We start from the raw sequence: 23,708 nt of genomic DNA, 5'->3' as shown, positions 1-23,708 counted from the left end.
CTCTTTCAATTATCACGATATTTTAAAACTTAAATCTACTTTGTATATTTAGAGGAATATTTGTTCAAAATAGTTCCAAACTAGCATATACAAATCATTTAACAGATTTTAGTCACACATCCCATTTAGTTCTAGCCTCTGTAGCAACTGTCACTAACCTCCACTCTACAGATTCTAAGTCTAGAATTTTATAATCTTCAAGATGTTAGAATATAAAGTACTTTTACTCAAAACTTAGGGAATGACACTAAAGAAAATAAAGGAATTACACGAGTGGTTGTCAACATATAAAGAAAACAAGAATGCATGCTGTGATCAATAAGGCAAAAATGTGATTTTCGATTAAATATATTTTGAACTAGATCACTAAAGAATACAAGCTCTCCCTGATTTATAGTTACATGGCATTTTTTAATTAAAAAATTTTATTTCAAACACACCCTATACCACAGAGAATAATACTGCAGATTCTCTTGTACTCAGCAATCATATTGAACACATGGCATATTTGCTTCATATCATTTTGTTTTTTAAGGAAATAAAATGTTACAGCTACAGTTGAATTTGTGCCATTTTCCATTCCCCTCCAATCAAACCCCAACACCCTCTACCAGTAAACTAGGATATCCCAACACAAAAACATACTATGAGACAAACCAGGCTGGCCTCAGTCTCTCCAGAGAAACATTCTGTGCTGGAAGACAGGGCAGAAGTGCCCAAGGGTCTGCAAGAAAATTAAGTACGACACAAGGATTCTGTATCCAGTTAATCTGTCATTTAAGTATCAAAGCAGTCAAAACAAATCATTTTCAAAATGCAAGGGCTTCCCTGGTGGCGCAGTGGTTAAGAATCCTCCTGCCAATGAAGGAGACACGGGTTCGAGCCCTGGTCCGGGAAGATCCCACATGCTGCGGAGCAACTAAGCTCGTGCGCCACAACTTCTGAGCCTGTGCTCTAGAGCCCACGAGCCACAACTACTGAGCCCGTGTGCCACAACTACTGAAGCCCATGGGCCCTAGAGCCCATGCTCTGTAACAAGAGAAGCCACCACAATGAGAAGCCTGCGCACCACAACGAAGAGTAGCCCCTGCTCAACCGCAACTAGAGAAAGCTCGTGCGCAGCAACAAAGGCCCAACACAGCCAAAAATAAACATAATTAATTAATTAATTTTAAAAACAAAAACAAAAAAACAAAATGCAAGAACTTGGGACATCCCTGGCAGTCCAGTGGTTAAGACTCCACACTTCCAATTTAGGGGTTGCGGGTTCGATCCCTGTTGGGGAAATAAGATCCCACATGCTGCTTGGCGCGGCCCAGAAATTAAAAAAAAAAAAAAAGGAAGAACTCATCACTGAAGAAACTTCTAAACTCAGGGGATGAATTTCAAGCAAGACAAGGAGTATACCGTGGCAGAGGGACTGCAGAGCCTTCTGTGTCTACAGTTCGTGGAAGAGAACTGTTTTCTGTTTAGGAGATAAATAACTTTATATAGTGCTATTTTCTCTGCCAATGCAGTTAACTGGAGGATAAGAAGGAAGTGACGAGGGGAGTCGCAGCCCCACTGTAGTAGGAGAAGGGCAGGAGAAGACAAGGTGGAGTCAGTCCACACAGACTGATTTGTCAACTTTACTGTCAGTCAACAGAGACAAATCATGCAGTAGAGGTATAAATATATTTTGATATATAAAGGTCAACACCAATGGAAATAATCAACTGAAGTTTGGAATATGGGAAGGGAAATGGGCGAAAGTGAAAATGTACTAATTTCCTCACTGTTCACAATAGGGCGCCAACAGAAATTCTCTTAGGAATTAAGCACACCACTGCATTTAAGTTTATAAAGGTACTCTTTGAACAAAAAAACAAAATTTCTAAGTTATCTGAAGAAACTCATAAAACACACATTATGTAGTAAGACAAAAACCAACAAAAGAAAGGATATTAAACATGAGGACCAAAACCAAACAAGTTTGTCTTTCTAATATATACAAATTGGCTAAACTCAACAATTAAAAGAAAAAGACATATTGGATCACAAAACAAAAAATATACTATCTACAGGAGACACACTTAAAGTGACTTAGACTGAAAAAGAATGGGCAAAGGCATATCATAAAAATGCAATCCAAATGAAACAGGGATCAATACTGCAATGGATAGGATTTGGAAATCAGGGCAAAAATCATTTTTAAGAAAGACAAATAGGGCATAGGTAGTTATAAAACAAAAACTATAAGAAATAAAGGAAATATGGACAGGAATACAGAATTACGAGACTTTAATTCACTTTTCTCAGTCCACAAAAACATCTACTGAACAAAATTAAGTATGGATACAGAAGACCTAATTCACAAGACAGATCTAATTGATTTTATTCTGAAATCCAAAAAATCTTGTCAATAGGTCCCAGAAAGATTCATTAAAATTGAGCATGAAGTCAGCCATAAAAATGACCTTGGGACTTCCCTGGTGGCACAGTGGTTAAGAATCCGCCTGCCAATGCAGGGGACACCGGTTCAATCCCTGGTCCGGGAAGATCCCACATGCCGCGGAGCAACTAAACCCATGTGCCACAACTACTGAGCCCGCAAGCCACAACTACTGAGCCCGCGCACCTAGAACCCATGCTCCACAACAAGAGAAGCCACCACAATGAGAAGCCCGCGCACCGCAACGAAGAGTAGCCCCCACTCGCTGCAACTAGAGAAAGCCTGCACGCAGCAGCAAAGACCCAACGCAGCCAAAAAAAATGACCTTAATAGATTCCGAAAGTGATATAGACATTTCCTAGTTGCAGTGAACTTAAACCAGACATTAATAACGAAACTAGAAAACTCTCATAAACCACTGAATCAAAAGGTTATCTGAAAACTGCAAAAAATCTAAAAACAATAATTAAAAAGCTAAAGCAGCGCCAGTGGGAAAAAAAACACAAAAATTGTAGAACAATTAATCCAAGAGTCCCTTCTCAGTGAAAAATAAAATGAAGCCATCGTTAGCTAATCTAATCAAGAATGAAGCCACAAAGCACAAAAACATACAAACTAAGAAATGTCTACAGAGACAAAGCCATATATAAAAGGGAAATTAAAACAGTCATAAGCAACTACTTTGTTCATTTCTGTGCGAAGATATAATCACTACGATATTCTAGGAAAATATAAATGACCAAAAGTTGACCACAGAAAAACAGAGAATACTTAAAAAGGCCAATGTTTCCAAAGAAATAAACAGAGGAAGTTGGCAAATAACTTGTCCAGAAAAACACCAGGTAGGGACATATTCACAAGGTAATTCTATCAAACTTTTAGTGACCAGGTAACTCCAATGCAATTTAGACTCTTCCAGGACATAATAAAGAAGGAAAGCAAGGAATCTAACATAATAATGGTAACAAAACCCCACAAAAATTGCATAGAAAAAGAAAACTAGTGTCCCATAGGAATACTGGTATAAAAATCCTAAATAAAATATTTGAATATACAGTCTAATATTAAATATTAACATAAATTAATGTTAATATATTAATACATTCAAAATATCAAAAGAATGTACCATAACTGGGTATTTAATTCCAGGAATTCTAGGAAGATTTATTATTAAGAAATCTAGAAATATAATTCATCCCATTAATAGATCGAAAGTGAAAAATCACAAAATTTCTAAACATGTTGAAAATTATTTAGTAAAATTCAACATCTAGCCCCTAACAAAATAGGAATGAATAAGCACTTCCTTAACCTGATCAGGAATATCCAAAAATGTCTTTGACACTCTGCCAAAGGGAATAATCAACATAGCTGAAATAGAGAAAGAAATGGGGTATAAAAGTTGGTAAGGAGTTAAAATGATCATTATTTGCAGAATACATAACTATAAAACCCAAGAAAATCAGCTAGTGTGCTATTTTAAATCAAAGAATTTAATCAGTTATTTGGGTACAAACTAATATACTAAAATTAATAGCATTCATATACACATACATAACAAAAAACTTTAGGAGATTTAAAATAAGACCCCAATTATTTACTACAGCAATAAGAAAAATAAAATACTTAATAATAGAAGAAAGGACAAGATCTATATGAAGAAATTTTTGAAAAGCTACTGATATTAAAAAAAGAGCAAATGGAAAGACATGCTCAATATTTAGATGAAAGACAACAAAATCCAAATTGCCTCTAAGATAATTTAACTGAACACCACCACAAACTAGGCAAGTTGATTCTAAAGTTCTGTAGAGGATTAAACAAGAACTTCTCAGCAATTCTGCTTCTAGATATTCATCCTATAGACATAGTCAGACACGTGTGAAATAATACCCAAGGGAGGAAATTCATTTTAGCATTTTTGACAGCAAGAAGAGATTAGAAACATCTAAACATACATCTTAGGGGCCTGGCTAATTTATAATATAACATGCCAAGGATTATTATATAATCATTAAAAGAAATGAAGCAGTGTTACAGACATTAAGATGACATACGTTCTAAGATATGTTTAAAAAATCATGGTATAAGGGATAATATCCAAAATATATAAAGAATTCATACAATTCAATAGCAAAAAACCAGGCAGAGGACCTGAATAGACACTCCAAAGAAGACATACAGATGGCCAACAGGTATATGAAAAGATGCTCAACATCACTAATCATCAGGGAAATGCAAATCAAAAATCACAATGAGATATCACTTCACACCTGTTAGAATGGCCATCACCAAAAAGACAAGAGATAACAAGTGTTGGTGAGGATGTGGAGAAAAGGGAACCTTTGTACAGTGTTAGTGGGAATGTAAATTGCTTTAGCCACTATGGAAAAGAAATGGAGGTTCCTCAAAAAATTTAAAATAGAACTACCATATCACCCAGCAATTCTATTTCTGGGTATTTATCTGAAGAAAATGAAAACACACCTGCACCCCCATGTTCCCTGAAGCATTATTTACAATAGCCAAGATATTTATAAGAGACAAGACATGGAAACAACCTAAGTGTCCATGGACAGACGAATGAATAAAGAAAATGTGAGATATAGATATATAATGGAATGTTACTCAGCCATAAAAAAGGAAATAAATCTTGCCTTTTGTGACAACATAGATGGATCTTGAAGGCATCATGCTAAGTGAAATAAGTCAGACAGGGAAAGACAAATACCATATGATCTCACTTATATGTGAAACAAACCAAAAAAAAAAAAAAAAAAAAGCTCATTTGATAGAGAACAGACTGGTGGTTGCCAGAGGTGGGGAGTGGGGAGTGGGGAGGGGAGTGGGCAAAACGGGTGACCGTGGTCAAAAGGTACAAACTTTCAGTTATTAGATAAGTAACTCATGGAGATATAGTGTACATCATGGTGACTATAATTAATAACACTGTACTGCATGTTTGAAAGTTGCTAAGAGAATAGATCTTAAAATTCCTCATCACAAGAAAAAAGTTTTTTGTAACTGTGTGGTGATGGGTGTTAAACTAGACTTATGGTGATCATTTTGCAATACATACAAATATTGAATCACTATCCTGTATACCTAAAACTAATACAATGTTATTTGTCACTTATACCTCAATTTTAAAAAAAGTCAGTGAAAAGAAATCATGGTATAAAATGGTACAATTTTTCAAAAACATTATATAATTATCTCTGTATAAGAGTTCTAGAGGTATATTCCAGGAACTGTAAAAGACATTACTTCCAAGAACAATGGTTCAGTAGGCAGGGGCAGGAGGAAGACTTTTTTTTTTTTTTTTTAAACAGTACTCCCTTTTGATTTTTGTTCATGTACCTATCTGCTAAAGACTATTTTTACGAAAAAGTAGCCACCATCTATGATCCATCCAAATGTACGAAAGCTCCTTTCTCCCACACAAGTTTGCCAATCTTGGGCAGGTCCCCTCCTTCCTTTCTAAACTCATCTTAGCTCTTCTGTCCTTTATTCATCCATAATAATTTTAAAGTCAATTGGCAAGATCCATGAAAAACACTGCTGTGATTTAGATTAGAGAATAAATACCATTACAATATTAAGTAATGTTAACTTTCACTGATGAACTTTGCATAATTGTTAATTTATTTATAACTTTTTCTATGTCCTTAATAAGGTCTTATAATTTTTCCCCATAAAACTCTTGCACATCTTTTGGGTTTTTCCTAGGTACTGCATGTTTTTTGTTTCTTTTGAAAAGAGGGTTTTATTTAATATTTTCTGGTTGCTGGTTGCTGGTACAGCAAGGTTGGGAAACCCTGCTAAACCCTTATTAGTTTTAGGTTTGTCTAAGTACGTCTACTGAACTTGTCTTTTCTTATTGTGCTAATTAGGACTTCCAGTACAATGTACCCTTAGGTAGTATTAATATGGGTATCCTTGTTTCAGATCTTGCAAGGGATTCATATAACAGTTCATCATTAAACACAACACTTGCTGAAGATTACTATTAGATATATTTTATCAATATAAAGTGATAAATATAAATATGATGCTTGCTAAAGGATATTGGTAGCTTTTATTAAGAAAATTCCTTTCCAGTCCCAGTTTGCTGTTTTAACAATTAACGCATTATACTTTATTATTCCTTGATACATTTTAATCCACTGAATTTCACCACACAAATGGGTCTTCTTAGCCACTGTGCACTCAAACAGCAGTAGAGCATGGATGAAGGGACAAGAAAAGAGAACTTTCCTTTCTCTTAGTGACAGCATGTTGGGCTTGACTTCCTTAGTTCAGAGCAATGCCTAAACTTGAGGAATTCCTTACTTTTTCTCACTTGTTTTTCTCAAAAAGTAGAACAGAACCAGAATGCTGCAGATGTTACACAAATGAGGAGTAATGTCATCTTACTGAGTATTATAGGCTAAGCATACTGGATAAGCCTTAAGACTATCCAAGGTAATTATAAATATATTCTGAAGGATTGAGTGACTTAAACAATACCTTAAATATAACAAAGGGTCCCAACCCATTTTTCCTTTTCTTAGATCATCAAGTACTCAGGAAGGTTTAGTTCCTGTGAAAATACTTATGCTAATAATTCAGGTTAAGGTCACTCCAGGTCTCTCATTTTCTTACCTGCTACATATCCATCACAAGGACTGATCTTCAAATAAAGAGACAAAAATAGCAGTTTGGGTTTGAGATGCATTTACAATGGCCATCTAGTCTCCTATTTTAATTTCACTTAGTATAAATCATGAAATAGTATGTAAATGTCTACAATTTAAATATTATAGTCAATTTCTCTGAAGTTTTTCAACAGCTTTTTAATTTTTTCCCATCCTATCCATTTGCTTTCCAATAATTTCCCTCCCAATGTCTCTCCTAGGATGCTACTTTCCAACAGGTACTGAGCACTGAAGTGTGCCCAAGCAAAAGGCTGCAGAACTCAGGGTTATTTCATCTCCCCTGAGATAATTCTGCATGTTCCAAGACAAAAAAGTATAGTTGATGGAAACAGCCATTGCTAATTGAACATTTTTACAAAAGTAAGAAGTCTTATGAATCATAATTTCCTAAAACTAATTATCTATCTTTAACCATTCTAATAATGATTCAATCTCAGAAACTTGTGTCATGCAGTTTGAAATGAGTATATTGAGAGGTGGGCACACTAATGAAAACAATATAACTATGATCATATCCTGCAGAAGAAGGAACCACCAAAAAACACACTGGTATGTTTTCTGTTAATTAAAAAATATGAGGAACGCCTTGTATTGTCCTCCTGCCCCTTACCTCACGGGTCCCCAACCCCCAGGCCGAGGCCTGTTAGGGACCAGGCCACACAGAAGGTGAGCGGCGGGCAAGTGAGTGAAGAAGCTTCATCTGCCGCTCCCCATTGCTCCCCATCACTCCCATTACTGCCTGAACCACCTCCCCGCAACCCCCGGTCCGTGGAAAAATTGTCTTTCACAAAACTGGTCCCTGGTGCCAAAAAGTTTGGGGACCACTGCCTTACTTACACCTTCACACTATCATGAAGGCTAGAGGCCTCCATTTTGATGGAAATATAGCAAATTTATTTTAAGTGTACTCTGGATGATCTGGATAAAATCAGTACTGCCCCATAATTTCAGTACCTAACAGCTCCCAACTGGCCTCAATGAACTGGCTCAGGGGCTGAAAAAAGACTCAACTGAAAACATCACAATCATAAGTTTCGAGACAAAATTTTAAGTAAAGATTGATCTAATTTCATGATGTTAACGGACATTCTGAATATAAAAGCTATGGACATAACAGAGGAAAAGATCCAAAATATCTGACTAGATAAGAAATGTGAAATTTCTCCATGACATAAACATCACAAATCCATTTTTTTTTCTAGCCTCTGGAGCAACTACCACTAACTTCCATTCTGCAAATGAAAAGCAAACAATAAAATGGAATATTTTATTACAAATATGACAAAGAGCCTGTATTCTTAAAATATAAAACTATAACAGCAAGAAAACTATTTCACCTGTCAAGTGAGCAAGATACTTAAAATTATTCTCAGTGCTGGTAAAGATGCATTAAGACAGCCACTCTCAACACAGCTTTGCTAAAAACACCGTCTGGAAAGCACTTTCTCACAACATCTTATAGATGGCCCTATCATTGGACTCAGTAATTCTACTTCTGTGGAAACAATCTGAATGAGATATGGGATTTATGTAGAAAAATGTTCCTCACATCTGAAATTTTATAGGGAAAAAAAAGGTTCTAAGTGTCCATAATAGTAAAATAAATTATGGATATAAAGTAAGTTATATATTCACCCAATAGAGCAAAATGCACCTAATAAAATTAGTGTTTTAAAAAACACATCAGTGTGAGAAAATGTTCATGGTGTAATATTAAAGATATAAATGGACAAGATTTTAAAATATATACATGTATATACATACAGGAGAGAGAGTTATACTACTGTCATGGTTGATTAGGTCATTCAGATCAATGCTCATTTCTCATTTCTTCACCCTTCCCGTCCCCTTCTGATACATACTACCTTACTCTATTTACGTTACTTAATTCTTTTTCTAATTGTCCCCAAAATATTTTTGGAACAAATGAAGTTCTATAAAATATACTGTTTATATTTATTTGATACACATATGAATATAATATACATACACAAACTAAAAACCATCCACCATCCATCCTTTTTTATGGCCCCAGTTACAGGTATTCTACTCTTAGGTATTTATCCAAACATACATCATCTACACCAGTACATAAAAACACATTGTAGCTTTTATCATAATCCCAAATGCCCCTTAGCAGGTGACTGGATTTTAAACACTGTAGCATAGGTACTTCCCTGGCAGTCCAGACTCCACGCTTCCACTGCAGGGGCGCAGGTTCAAACCCTGATCAGGGAACTAAGGTCCCACATGCCATGCGGTGTGACCAAAAAGTAAAACAAACAAACAAAAAAAAACTGTAGTATATCCATATAATGGAATACTACTTAGCAATAAAAAAGGAATAAACTATCAATATACGTAGCAAATGAATCTCAAAACATGCTGACCAGGAGAAGCTAATCACGAAAAAATATATACTATATGATTCCATTTATATAAAATTCTAGAACAAGCAAAGGTAATCAGTCGCTGTGACAGAAAAGCCAATCACTGCCTGGGGCTGGGGAACAGGTGAACTGACTATAAAGGACTACAAGGGAACTTTCGGGGGTGATGACAACTTTCTATATCTTGATTAAGACGGTGGTTACACAGGGGCATTAATTTGCAGATGAAGAAAGGAAACTGACTTCCTTGAGAAAACACAGCTAGTTAATAGGAGAGCTGATAACAGAAACAGTCTAGTTCTAGTAGAGATTTCAAGCTTTCTGTAGCAAGGACAACTGGCTACAGGAAAAGAGCTGACATTCACTCAACATTCACAAGTAAGGTGAAGGCTGCTGAGTGAATGTCATGTGCCAGTCACTATCTTTTGGTGCTTGGCATATACCAATACACAAAACAGAAAAAGATCCTTACCTATAAAGCTTACTTATTGGTGGGAAGAGGTTGCAGGGGTCGAGGGCAAACAAAAAATGGCATGACTAAATATTTAAGAGTAAACTATATGGTGTGCTAAGGGCCCCTAAAACATCTCCAAGAGTTACTGACTCTAAAGTTTGAATTCTAAAGAAGCAGGCAGACTCACTATAGAGAGAAAATTAAAACTGGATCCTTTTCTACCACCGCATAAAAAGAGAACTACAGATAAAGACCTAATTCTTGTGGTCTAATTAAGAAGAAGGATTCCTTAATAAAATTTCAAAAGCACAAAACATTAGGCAAAAAATATTGAATTTGATCATATCAAAATCTAAAATTTCTGTTCAACAAAGAACACTTTGGGAAAGGTTAATAAACAGATTAACAGAATAAGAAAAGATATTTACAAAGCATAAAGTGTATAGGAGAATTAACAGCAAGAGCTTCCACAAATCAACAGAAAAAGACAACCCCAATGGGAAAATGGGCAAAGTATAAAAACATCCACAGAAAAGAAAGGCCAAAACCTTATAAGAACACCAAGAACTGGTGCTCTCATTAATAAAGACAGAAATGTAAATTAAAATATCTGAGTGACAAAATTTATGCAACTGGACGTCAAGTATATGCAGACGCTTGCAGAAACTCTGTCCTTGTGCACTACTAAACATGTAGATGGGCATCCTCTCTTGAGAGCTTGGTCAAATTAAGTGGATGCATTTCCTATAGTCAAAGTGTTCCTGGATACCCACATCAACAAATTACTCATGCAGGTCAAAATTAAACTGTTACATGTAACTGTGAAGAGGTGGAGCAAAGCATGGTTATTTGCAAGGTGGAGGGAAAATGGAGACAACCTGAGCATCCATCATAAGGAAATAATTCAAAGCATGAGGAGACTAGTGAAAAAACTGAAAACACCCAAGTTATCCAACCAATGGCAGCATGATGATAATATGTACCCACAGGGTTGTAATAAAAGCTGAACAAGGTAATGAATGTAAAGCAATCAGACCAGTGCCCAGCACTAACCCACTCTACACCAATGGTTCCTGTACCAACCACTGTTTATCCTCTAAGCTTTCACCTTCATTACTTATATTACTGAATATTAAAACACTTAAGAGTTGTTATAAGAATTTAATGAATGACATATGGAGGCAATACAAAAGTAAAGGGGAAGAAGCATGGCCTCTTAAGTCACCAGGTCTCAGTTCAAATACCAGCTTTACAACTTACTAGCTATATGACCCTGAACAAGTGATTTAACCTCTATGCATCCCAGTGGGCATATCCTTAAGTAAAATTAATAGTGTCAATCCATGCGGTTGATCTGAAGGTAAGATAATGTAATGTAACTTCACAATAAATGTTTATCTTACTACTCATCCCTCCTCCCTCCCAAAACATAGCACGGAACAGTCTCACCAGATGGAATACTGTGCAACCATTACTAATAATAATTTACGGTAACCATATAACGACAAGGAAAAAGGCTAAATAATGTTGAGAAAATAATAAGCATGTGAAAAATGACAAGAAATACATCAAAATGGGTCCCTTACTGGAATTGGAGTAGAGAAATTACAGGTGATTATTTCTCTGCTTTTTATTTTTCTGCAAGTATCCTACAATATGGTTATGCTACTTTTAGAAGTTTAAAAAAAATTTAACAGTAATGCTCTGCCACTAGGTGCTTTATAGACACAAGGATGGATCAAACTATGTAAATCAACAAACGTTAACACAGCACATTAACAGAATGAAAGATAAAAAAAATCCTATGATGATCTCAATAGATGCAGATAAGGCATTTGACAACACTCAACACCTCTTCATGATAAAAAAACACTCAACAAATGGGGTACAGAAGGAAACTACTACACCATAATAAAAGCCATATATGAAAAACCCCCAGCAACCATCATACTCAATGGTGAAAGACTGAAAGTTTTTCCTCTAAGATCAGGAACAAGACAAGGATGCCTGCTTTCACCACTTCCAGTCAACGTAGTACTGGAGGTTCTAGCCAGAGCAATTTGGCAAGAAAAATAAATAAAAGGAATCTAAATTGGAAAAGAAAAAGTAAAATGATCACAGTATTTGACATTATCTGAAAAGGAAATTATGACAATAATTCCATTTACAACAGTGTCAAAAAGAATAAAATACTTAGGAATTAAATTAACCAATGAGGTGAAAGACTTATACAATGAAAACTACAGAACACTGCTGAAAGAAATTAAAGACATAAATACAGCTGACCCTTGAACATCATGGGGGTTGGGTGCGCCTACACCCATACAGTCAAAAATCCATGTATATCCTTACAGTCAGCCCTCCGTATCTATGGTTCCACATCCATGGATTCAACCAACTACAGATCATGTAGTACTGTAGTACATATTTATTTTTTTAAATGTCTGTGTATAAGTGGACCCACACAGTTTAAACCTTTGTTGTTCAAGGGTCAACTGTAAATGGAAACACATCCCATGTTTCTGGATTGGAAGAACTAATATTATTAAAATGTCAATATTACCCAAAGCAATCTATAGATTCAATGCAATCCCTATCAAAATCCCAATGATTTTTTTTCAGATATGCAAAAACCAATCAGAAAATTCATATGGAATCTCAATGGACCCCAAATAGCCAAAACAATCTTGAAAGAAGAAGAAAAAATTGAAGGACTCATACTTCCTGATTTCAAAATCTACTTCAAAGCTACAGTAATCCAAACAGTGTGGTACTGGCATAAAGACAGACATAAAGACAATGGAATAAGATAGCCCAGAAATAAAATCCTTGCATATACCGCCAAAGGATTTTTGACAAGGGTGCCAAGACTACTCAGTGGGGAACAGTCTTTTCAACAAATGGTGCTGTAAAAACTGGACATCAAAATGCAAAAGAATGATGTCAGACTTTCACCTAACAGCATATACAAAAATAAACTCAAAATGGATAAAAGACCTAAATGTAAGATCAAAAACAATAAAACTCTAGGAAGAAAACTTAGGACAAAAGCTTCACAACACTGGATTTGGTGATGATCTCTTGGATATGACATCGAAGGCACAGGCAACAAAAGAAAATATAGTCAAACTGGACTTCATGAAAATTTAAAAATTTTGTACATCAAGAGACACTACCCAAAGAGTTAAAAGGCAACCCACAAATAGGAAAAAATATTCAAAAATCATATATCTGATAAGAAATTATTATCCAGAACATACAGAGAACTCCTAAAACTCAACAACATATAAACCTGATTGAAAAATGGGCAAAGGACCTGAACAGACATTTCTCCAAAGAAGATGTTTAAAGGGCCAATAAGCACATGAAAAAATGCTCAACATCGCTCATCATTAGGGCAATGTAAATCAAAACACAACAAGACTACTTAATGCACTGTGGTAAACGAAATGGGAAGGAAATCCAAAAAAGAGGGATATATGTATATGTATAGCCGATTCATTTTGCTGCACAGTAAAAACTAACACAACACTGTAAAGCAACTATACTCCAATTAAAAAAAAAAAACACAATGAGATACCATTCACACCCATCAGGATGGCTACTATCAAAATAACAGAAAATTATAAGTGTTGACTAGGTCACAGAAAATTTGGAACTCTTGTGCACTGTTGATGGGAATGTAAAATGGTACAGCTGCTGTGGAAAACAGTATGGTGGCTCCTCACAAAATTAAAAACAGAACCATCATATGATCCAGCAATTCTACCTCTGGGTATATACCCAAAAGAATTGAAAGCAGAGTCTCAAAGAGGTATATGTACACCTATGTTCATAGCAGCATTGTTCTCAATAGCTAAAACATGGAAGCAACCCAAGTGTTCAATGATGGGTGAATGGATAAGCATAAGGTGGTCTATATATACAATGGAATATTATTCATCCTTAAAAAAGAAGAAAATTCTGCAATATGCTACAACATGGATGAACATGAGGACATTATATTAAATGAAATAAGCCAGTCACAAGAAGACTAATACTGTGTGATTCCACTTATATGAGGTACTTCGAGTAGTCATAGTCATAGAGACAGAAAGTAGAATGGTGGCTGCCAGGGTCTGGGGGGAAGGAGGAGTTATTGTTAAATAGGTAATGAGTTTCAGTTTTGCAAGATAAAAAGAGCTATGGAGATGGGTGGTGGTGACAGCAGCACAACAATGTGAGTGTATTTCATACCACTGAACTGTATACTTAAAAATGGTTAAGATGGTAAATTTTATGTTCTGTATACTTTACCACAATAAAAAAAATTAAAAATAATAATAATGATCTGCCACTATGTGCTTTATAAATGGATAGGTATACAACAAATATTTTAAAATTGCATTGAACAAAAAAGTAATAAACTTCAAACCTAAACAGCATCATCAATGAATTTATTTTTAAAATTAGATTTTACTCTGAAGAACTAGGTTCTCCCTAATTCTAACATTTAACCTGTGACAAATAATTTACTCATACAGCCTCATATTCTTTACCCATAAAGTGGGGCTAATATGAATGTCAGAGTTGCTGTTAGGGTGAAATGAGATAATATGGAAACACTAAGTAGATGACAATGTTTTTAAAACTTCAAAGTTTGCAAGGATACAAATATAAATTCATTAAATATCAAAAGGAAACATTTAATGGTTAGGAGCTTGGACTATGACATTAGATCTATATTCAAATTTCAGTTCTACCGCCAAAAACCTGTGTGGCTGTAGGCATTTTATTTCACCTGCCTAATAAGCTTCATCATCTTCATCAACAAAATGAGGGTAATGACAATAGACCTCACGGAGTTCCAGTGTGAAAATTAAATGAGAAATCATAGAGGGCATTGTGCTTGTCACAAAATAATGACTTGATGTTCTCAATTATTATAATCTTCTTTGAAACTACTTCTTCAGTTAATGCAACTGAATATTTATTATAATTAAGAAACCTTTTCTCAGCGTCTTGTCCCAGCTACTATGCTTCATACTAAGATCCAAAGGTAGGAAAGATGCATGCCCTACCCTCAAGATGCTCACAAACAGCAAAGGAAGCAGAAATATTTTTTAAAGATCATAAAAGGCTATAACAAATAATAAAAATTCAGCTTTATACATATTACTATGCGAGCAAAGAGTAAGAGTAACGGGATTGGTTATAGTGAGGAATAAATCAATATCTCAAAGGAAATCATGTTTGAGTTGGATCTTAAAAGAAAGGGGATGCTCTGTCCATTAATGAAGGAAAAATACAAAATAAAGAATCAAAATAATAGGGTTCTGAGGCAGTTGAGAACAGTCTCATCAGATGGACTCTGAGTTGGGGGAGGCAGGTCATGGAAGGAAGGAAAGTTAGGGTCCGACTGTGAAAGGCTCAGCACTAACACCTTGTTCAAGTATTTGCACTTTACACACAATGGGGAAATCAAGAACATAATCAGACCTAAAATCTAGAAAACTGATAAAATGTGAGGCTTAGGTCAACTTAAAGGTGTCAGAAATGACTTCCTAGGAGATATGTCTTGAAAAAGGAGTCTGTCTGGAGGACAAGTCCAGGAGGACCGGCATCCCAGCCAAGTGTGGAACACAGCAGAGCTGAGGCCTCCGAGAGTCCAGTGCGTCTGGAGTACAGGCCATTCTGAGCAGGGAACAGCAAGAGGTGATGCAAATGAGGAAGGCCGAGGTATTGACACCCTGCACAAGGGATTGGGAAAGCATGGGCAACAGAAGAAGGCTTTCAGTTGTGGAACATTTGATAAGATGGTGTTTTTGAAAAACATCTCTGACACCAATGACGGGAAGAGGAAACAGACTAGCAAGACCAGGAGACCAGAGGCCCAATTAGGAACCTGCTGCCACTGCAAAGGCAGGAAATTACACAAGGCTAAAACCCAGGCCAGGTGGGGAAGACCAGACATTTAAGAGGACCATTCAATCTATCCAGTCTAGGATACTCCAAACACATTTACCATTCCCCTCTAGCCACAGGATTAAAATCTCAATGCTGGCATTAGAGGCCCTCCTAGTCTGGGCCTCTCTGCCTTTTCATTCCCTTTCCCCCAAAACTCTACAGTCCCTCTGTTTTGACTCCCCTCTCTGCCTCACCAAATCCCATCCAACTTCCAAGTCCTGACCAATTCCATACCCTCCATAAGGCCTCCCTGACTCTCCCTTAGTGACTGCCCCCTCAAATAAGGTCTATCATGTTATTAATTAAACATTCCACTCACATGGGGCTGAGCTGTCTTCTGTCTGTGATACCTCTCCTATTATTTGGTACTATTGTTTTATTCTTTAATGGTTAGTGACACTTTTCTGTGCCTTGTCTGTATGTTTCCATCACAGAACTGCAGAGAAATGTGAAACATGAAAACAGCTAGACAACAATCCAAGCCAAGGCGAGTGCCACTAGAAAAAACTCACTGTAGAACTGTGGATTATGGTTCTTCAGAATCAGTTACTTCTTCTGTAAGGCTGTTATTATGTAAAATAAAATAACAATGGTAACAGTGGTAAACTGTACCTGCCAATCTGCTACCATAAGAAGATATGTAAGAAAGAATAAATCAATGTAGATTGAAATGAAAATGTAGTTATGAGAATGAAGAATTCTTGGAAGTACATATACAGCATAACATTAACTGCTAATTTTTTAAAACTAACTTTATTTTCAAAGAAGTAACTTAGGCAATGGCCATTTTCCTATTCTATAATAAATCTTATGAGGGAATAGAAATTGACAAAGACAAAATTATAACTTAACAAATAGTTCCTAGAAATCATGGGTTTCATAAAACTGAACTGTAATAAATAAATAAACAAATAAATAAATAATGTGTACCTAGTTGCAACTTCAAAGGCAACCTACACATGAAGAAGACTTACAGTTTGGGCTTATGTCTGTCTGTAGTGACAGGAAGAACTCCAGGAGAACTCAAATTTCAATGCCAAACATGTCACAAGAGGTCAGAGGTCACATTTTCTAACTGGGGTTTGACCCTAAAGTAAGCAATACACGTAATTAATTGATGCCCTAATCTGAAACATTAACTTGAATGGGACTAAGTCAACCAATCCAATGTTAGTCTAATCATGCTAGTCACAAACATGGTTATCTCTAGAAACACAAAATCAAAGTTATTCAAGACAGGAAAGAAAGTTTCAACTGCTTTTTCCAACAGTCAACAAAAAAAATTAATTTGACCTCTCCCAATGACACCAATAATGTTAGCCAATAATGCTGGCAGAGACTAATATAAAATCCATACTTATTTCAAAACTATGTCTTTAAATTATAACTATTACTTAGAATACCTATGAAACTCTAATGCTATATTATAATTATCCAAATTAGATATGAATAATTTGTTTGGATTAAAGAGGAAAAAATGACATGTAACTTATTTTTATTGGATATTAAAATATAGGTGACATTTTTAAAAATAACCTGACAATGAGTATTTTTATTGGATATTAAAATATAGGTGACATTTTAAAAAATAACCTGACAATGAGTTATGAATCATATTGGGAATCTTAGGGATTCAAAGTTTAAATTTCATTTCTGTTACTGATTTCATTGTCATATGAATCTTCACCTCTTTGCTCCTTGATTTAAAAACTGTAAAACACAGGCTAACATCATGATTTTAAACATAAAAATATTTTATAAATATTTGTTTTATATAAGTGCTAAGCAATCAACTATTTCAAAGCTTTAATTTCATTACACCTATCCAAATTTCAAAATATTGATGAATTCATATGTGCTACTTATAATTTAGCATTTATAGACCTTTAAAAGAGAAGCTACTCTTGCCTATGCTTATGTTCATCTAAACTGACTAATGTATATTCTTTTTTATGATAAAATGAATCATTTGTTTCCATCTTATGGTGATTAAAGCATCACAAAACATCTTTCAGTTTCTAAAAATATAAAATGTTTTTTATATTTTATAAAATTGTGGAGAGGCCAAAATTTATTTGTGCTTATTTAGTTTCCAAGTGCGGACATGTATGGAATTTTATATCATCATTAAATCAAATTTATAAACATGAGCTTTTAAATCAGAGGCATAGGTTACCCATTAATTTTAAACAATCAAACTTCATCCCATACATGTATTTTGATTTCAGATTGACTCTTTTTATAAAAATACATCCCCAAATAACAGAACTTGTCGAAGAAGTTTCTCTTAGTGATGTTTTTTAAATACTTGAAATATTAAATAAATCTCAACAGTGATTCTCTAATTTATAGCACCTTTTCTACTCCTTTTTGAACAGAAAACTAGCAGATTAAAAAAAAATAAAAGTAAAAGAAAGTGGTAAAAAAGACTCAGGACTCTTTCCAAGGGAGGTGTACTGACAACTAATAGGAGGTTACTGCTATGAACCCTGAAAGTTAGACATCATCATATTAGGTGGAAGAAACATTTGCATCACAGAAAAATTATCCTATTTTGTTAGAGAAATTGTTATTAGTCCCTAATTGCTCGATTAACTTGGAGGACCTGAAGCTTCTACTCATGACATTTCTTTTTAAATTTCAACACAAATTTAGTATTTTAATGATCCTTTGAAGATGATACTGCTGTAGATTCTGATGTGTCTAGTGTTATATACAAAAATGAAAAATGTTCCTTGAATTTGCCTCTGCTAGAAGGAATTTTTACCACTTTTAGCTCTGCTTTAGGACTTCAGAATATACACAGTACCTTTAACAACTTTTTTTTTTCTTGAGAAAAACAGCAAGACTGCTGTGAGCTGGGAAGATGGTAGAAGTAACATGGTTTTTAATGTCTCCCAAACCCTCTACATAAAGTTACTAGAAGAGTTAGCAAAAGCAAACAAACAGCCCAACCCCTGGACAACATAAACAACAAAATTAGTGATGCGAATCCCCATGAATCCCAAAGTCTTAGTAGGTGAGGACAAATCTCCAAACCTGCAATTGCAATTGGTATTGACACCTGTGCAGGAGAAAGCAAGGGACACAACAGACCACCTAATGGAAGTGAGTATAGGAGGATAAAACAACCAACAGGCAGTCATTGAAAAGCAAAGTGGGTCAATTCAAGAACAGCAGTTGAAACTGGGTAGGGTTTTACACACTTCCATTTGCAGGTAATTGATGGTAATTTGTGAATTCATGGTAAAGCCTTAAGGGGCTAGAACATAGTGAGACCTATTAACACTCAAAATTAATAATCCAAAGCTCCCTTTCAGTACAGAGCTCCACAGTGTAGAGGAATTGCTAGTAATAAAAGTACCAAACACTACTGAAGTCTGGTCATAAAGATCTCCAATGTAAGGACAATGGGTACAAAAGAAATTGCGATTCTGGAAGAAGGTACAGAAGAAGCAGGAAATCATGGTAAATATGAGGCCATATTGTTAGCTCTTCATAAAAATGACATAAGAAGATGCTTTTAGAGCCATATCTAGAAAAACTATTCTCAACCACCTTTCCCTGACGCAAGTTCTGGAAGCTTGATTTCACATGAAAGGACTGTGGTTGAAGAAGCAGGACATCCTTAAAATGAAAGCACGCCTGAGAGATGTGCCTATAACACAGATGAAAACTGTAACTACTATTTTAAAACACGTGAAAAGACATTAAGAAGATGATGTAAGATATAGGAAAGACATAAATCAGAATTAGAAAAACTCAGAAATGACTTAAACATGCGAAGTAAATGAAAAAATTCACTTCAGAAGTAAAAAGTCCAAAGTAGAAGGCACACAAGAGTGAGTACATAGCAGAAAAAGTCATAAGTAGACATTGTAAAGAAAGAAAATATTAAAAATCGAAAATATATAGTAGCTTTATTCATAACTGCCCAAACTGAAAATTACAAATATAGAAGACAGGAAAAGAAACCAACACAGTATAAGAGAAGGCCCCAGTAAATGACAACTAAACAAGATAATAAAAGTCCATGGATGACACATATACAATTGACCCTTGAACAACACGGGGGTTAGAGTCCGCCTCACCCCCAACACAGTCAAAATCTCCGTCTCCCTTTACAGTCAGCCCTCTGTATCTGCGGTTCCACATCTGGATCCAGCCAACCATGAATCACGTAGTACTGTGGTGTGTATTTATTGAAAGAAATACGCATATAAGTGGACCTGCACGGTTCAATCCATGTTGCTCAAGGGTCAAACTGTTATCATTTTTAAAGTAAAATTTTCAATATTTCAAAAAAACATATTAAAGGGACACTGTATACCCAACAAAACAACCTAGAATGACCAACATTGAGACACAGTCAAGCTCCTAGACTTCAAAGAAAAAAAATCTTTGTGAATCTAGGCAAAAGGACAAAGTCACAACAGAAAGAAAACCAACTTGTCATCAGATTTTTTGATGGCATTGCTTTAAGCCAGAATAGATAACATATATAAGAACCTCAAAGAAAGAAAATAAAAGCTAAGGATTTTATATCCAAACAAATTCACTTTCAAGTAAAAAGGCTGCAGACCAACTGATATTATAACATGCAAGAACTCAAATATTTGTCCCCAGGAAGTCTTGATTATGAATCTACTAGATGGAGCTGCCACTATGTAAAACTATGAAGCTTCCTCAGAAAATTAAAAATAGAACTACCATATGATCCAGCAATTCCACTCCTGAGTACTTATCCAAAGAAAATGAAATCACTATCTTAAAAAGATATCTGCACCCTCATGTTTACAGCAGCACTATTTACAACAGCCAAGACATGGAAACAACCAAAGTGTCCATCCACAGACAAATGGATAGAGAAAATATGGTATATATGCACAGTGGAATATTATTCAGCCATTAAAAAAAGAAGGAAACCCCATCATTTTGTGACAACATGGATCAATCTTAAAGGCATTATGCTACGTGAAATAAGTCAGACAGAGAAAGATAAACACTATATGATCTCACGTATATGTGGATTCTTAAAAAACTAAACTCATGGATACAGAGAACAGACTGGTGGTTGCCAGAGGCAGGGGCTGGGGGTGGGGGTGGGCAAAATGAGTGAAGGTGGACAAAAGGTACAAACTTCCAGTTATAAGATAAATAAGTTCTGGGTGTGTAATGTATGGTATGGTTAACAATACAAAATTGTTAAGAGAGCATAAAAAGTTCTCTTCACAAGAAAAAAAATTTCACAACTAGGAGAGGTGATGGATGTTAACTATATTTACTGTGGTGATCATTTCACGATATAAACATGTATTAAATCATTATGTTGTACACCCTGAACTAATACAATGTTATATATCAACTGTATCTCAATAAAACTGTGGGGGTGGGGAAGTGAAAAACTTTTTTTAAAGAATGTACTAGAGAATGAACTTTAGATATCAGTGGTGAGCATGAAATACACACTTACTTGGAGAAGTAAGACTAAATGGCAGTTGTAAGGAAGAAAGTATAATATGTAACTGCTATTTTCTGTGACAGTTTAGAATTAGTACAACTGTTTAAAGATGGGTAAGACAACTTATATGGTTTCCATGAAATGTATTATTAGTTAAGTGTTGATGCTATTATTCTCAGACAGCTTGGGATGCAGTGTTGGATGAAACAATTGAGTAACTACATGATATTCTAAGATGTTATTATCCATGATGTCCTAAAGAATCATGACTCTTACTGTGTAAGAAAGGAGATAAAGATTTTAGATAGCTCAGTAAAAACCAGTAGCCGTAAATTCAAGGGGAAAATATCAGTATGAATTCATGATGTAGTCTTTTTCTTTTACAATTATATGTATTTCCTAACTCGTCCACTAAAAGGCCTAGAAAGAGAGACCAACCTGGCAGCAATGAGCACATTGAAGGCCAAAAAATGCTCTTGAAACATAATTTCTAACTGCGAGAAACCAGAGACCCCTGGAGAAATCAGTGGTTCCTGGACTGGGGCAGGGTGTATCCTAGATAAGCCTGAAAAAATTCTGTCGTGTCAGAAAGCAGAGAGGAACTTCTGGGGCCAACATGAAGAGGCTCCAAATTGTCAAAGAAGGGAAAAGTTAAGTATCAATAGGGATTATATCAGAAACAGACTGAAATATATCAAATGTATTGAAACCCATGAATTCCAAATGACAAAAAAAAAAAAAACCTAATTGGTTGCCATTAGAGGATGCTATTGTGAAAACTGGTAAATAAAAGAATCAGTTATTCTACCTTTCTGATATGAATGATACCACATGGTAACCATATACTACATGATGGGAAGTTTATGTCCTTACAGAATTATTCCAGTTAAAAAAGAAAAGATAAAACTAGATTATCACTATTTTGCAATCCTTAATGAATTATTGGATCTAGCCACTGTATACCAAGCTTAGTACTAACCTCGCCAGAAGAAATACATTATGGCCTCCTGAGGGCAGAACACATCACCACCTATGAAGAAGTCTCACCCCCACCCCCAAGCCTTAGGATCAACTATTAATTTCCGTGAGAGTCAAAGGAATGAGCAGCGGGTTAAAGTACACCACAGGGATGAAACCAGTGAAGGCAGACTACAGGAAACAACAGAGTAAATGAACCAGGTCCTTAGATAAATAAATTGCAAAGGAAAACAACAAAAAAAGATGAATGAGAAACCTACAGATTAAAAGATATTTCAAATAAAAACAAGCAGAACTAAAACATTATACAGAGGTAAACTACGGTGTTTAGGATGTGCCAGGCTTCAAAATATAAAGAGCCATGACCCCAAAGCCCAAAACTTAATGCGTGACTGAAGCCATACAGTTTGTATTTTTATGGAGTCACTCACCAGTCAAATATAGAATGAAACTTAATGACTACATATACATTCTTCACATCAACTCTACTAAAGCCTTCAGTAACTTAGATATTTGGATAAAGATTAAGGATACCTCTATGTTCAGACTTAGTTGTAACTAAGCAGAGCACCTTGATTTAAAATTAATCTAAAGCTTGAAAAGTATTTACCTATTTAGAATACAGAATAAGATTATTAGGCTTTAAAGCAAAAGATCTGACTTCCTGTCATGGTCCAATTCTTCTTCCTAACTTACCTTGGCAAGGGTTACGAGCAAGGAAATTAACACTGCTGAGAAGCCAAGGCACTGGGCTAGGCAATTATCTAGACAGCTCCCTCCCGGGGCTGACGGTCTGGCAGGGAAATCATTACACACGTGACTAGTTATGAAAGAAGTACAAGATGCTCTAAATGCACCCCCGTAATAAAAAGGAATATGACATACTCTCAGATGAGATGAGGCAGAAGAAACACTGGGAACCACTCAAACACTTACCCTCTGATTTTCTCAGTATTTTTTTCATCTTTAGATAAGGCTGATAAAACAATGACTATTTGGCAAGTAAATGAATTTACTCATATCTATCTTAAGATCTATGGATGGACCTTAGGACAGGAAGGTAAATAAGCCTTGGCACCCTTAAGGTTGTACTGATGAGGAAAGGAGGAGAGAGAATGTTTATGGACAAGCCATTGTGCACAACGAGAAGAGGTGTGCAGTGCTGTCAACAGCCTCTGCATGGCTCACAATTTAACATGTATACACAGGTACACACGTTACGGTCATCCAAAGACTACTCTGACACCCACATCAGCAACCTTGTCAGCCAAACTCTATACATGTCACCTGGAGTTCCCACAGCTTCCTAGAGAATGTCCCTAGAGCTTTCAGAGAAAGATGCCATGGATTA

The 23,708-nt window shown here is 35.5% G+C and overlaps 1 protein-coding gene across 14 annotated transcripts in view; it reads right to left on the bottom strand.

Moving 5' to 3' along the window:
* Positions 1-23,708, bottom strand: part of ZMYND11 (zinc finger MYND-type containing 11) — a 127,925-nt gene that overhangs the window by 47,861 nt on the left and 56,356 nt on the right. Inside the window, exon 2 of one of the 14 annotated variants that reach the window (XM_068559435.1) lies at positions 16,893-17,006. The exons of the other annotated variants lie outside the window; for them this stretch is intronic. The gene's annotated coding sequence lies outside the window, so the exon portion shown is untranslated. The remainder of the gene's footprint in view (positions 1-16,892; positions 17,007-23,708) is intronic. 14 annotated transcript variants of the gene reach the window in all.

This window comes from Eschrichtius robustus, chromosome 1 (assembly GCF_028021215.1).
Source record: "Eschrichtius robustus isolate mEscRob2 chromosome 1, mEscRob2.pri, whole genome shotgun sequence".
NCBI lineage: Eukaryota > Metazoa > Chordata > Mammalia > Artiodactyla > Eschrichtiidae > Eschrichtius > Eschrichtius robustus.
The sequence above is the reverse complement of the archived record's forward strand: the minus strand, read 5'-3'. Positions and strand labels throughout refer to the sequence as shown.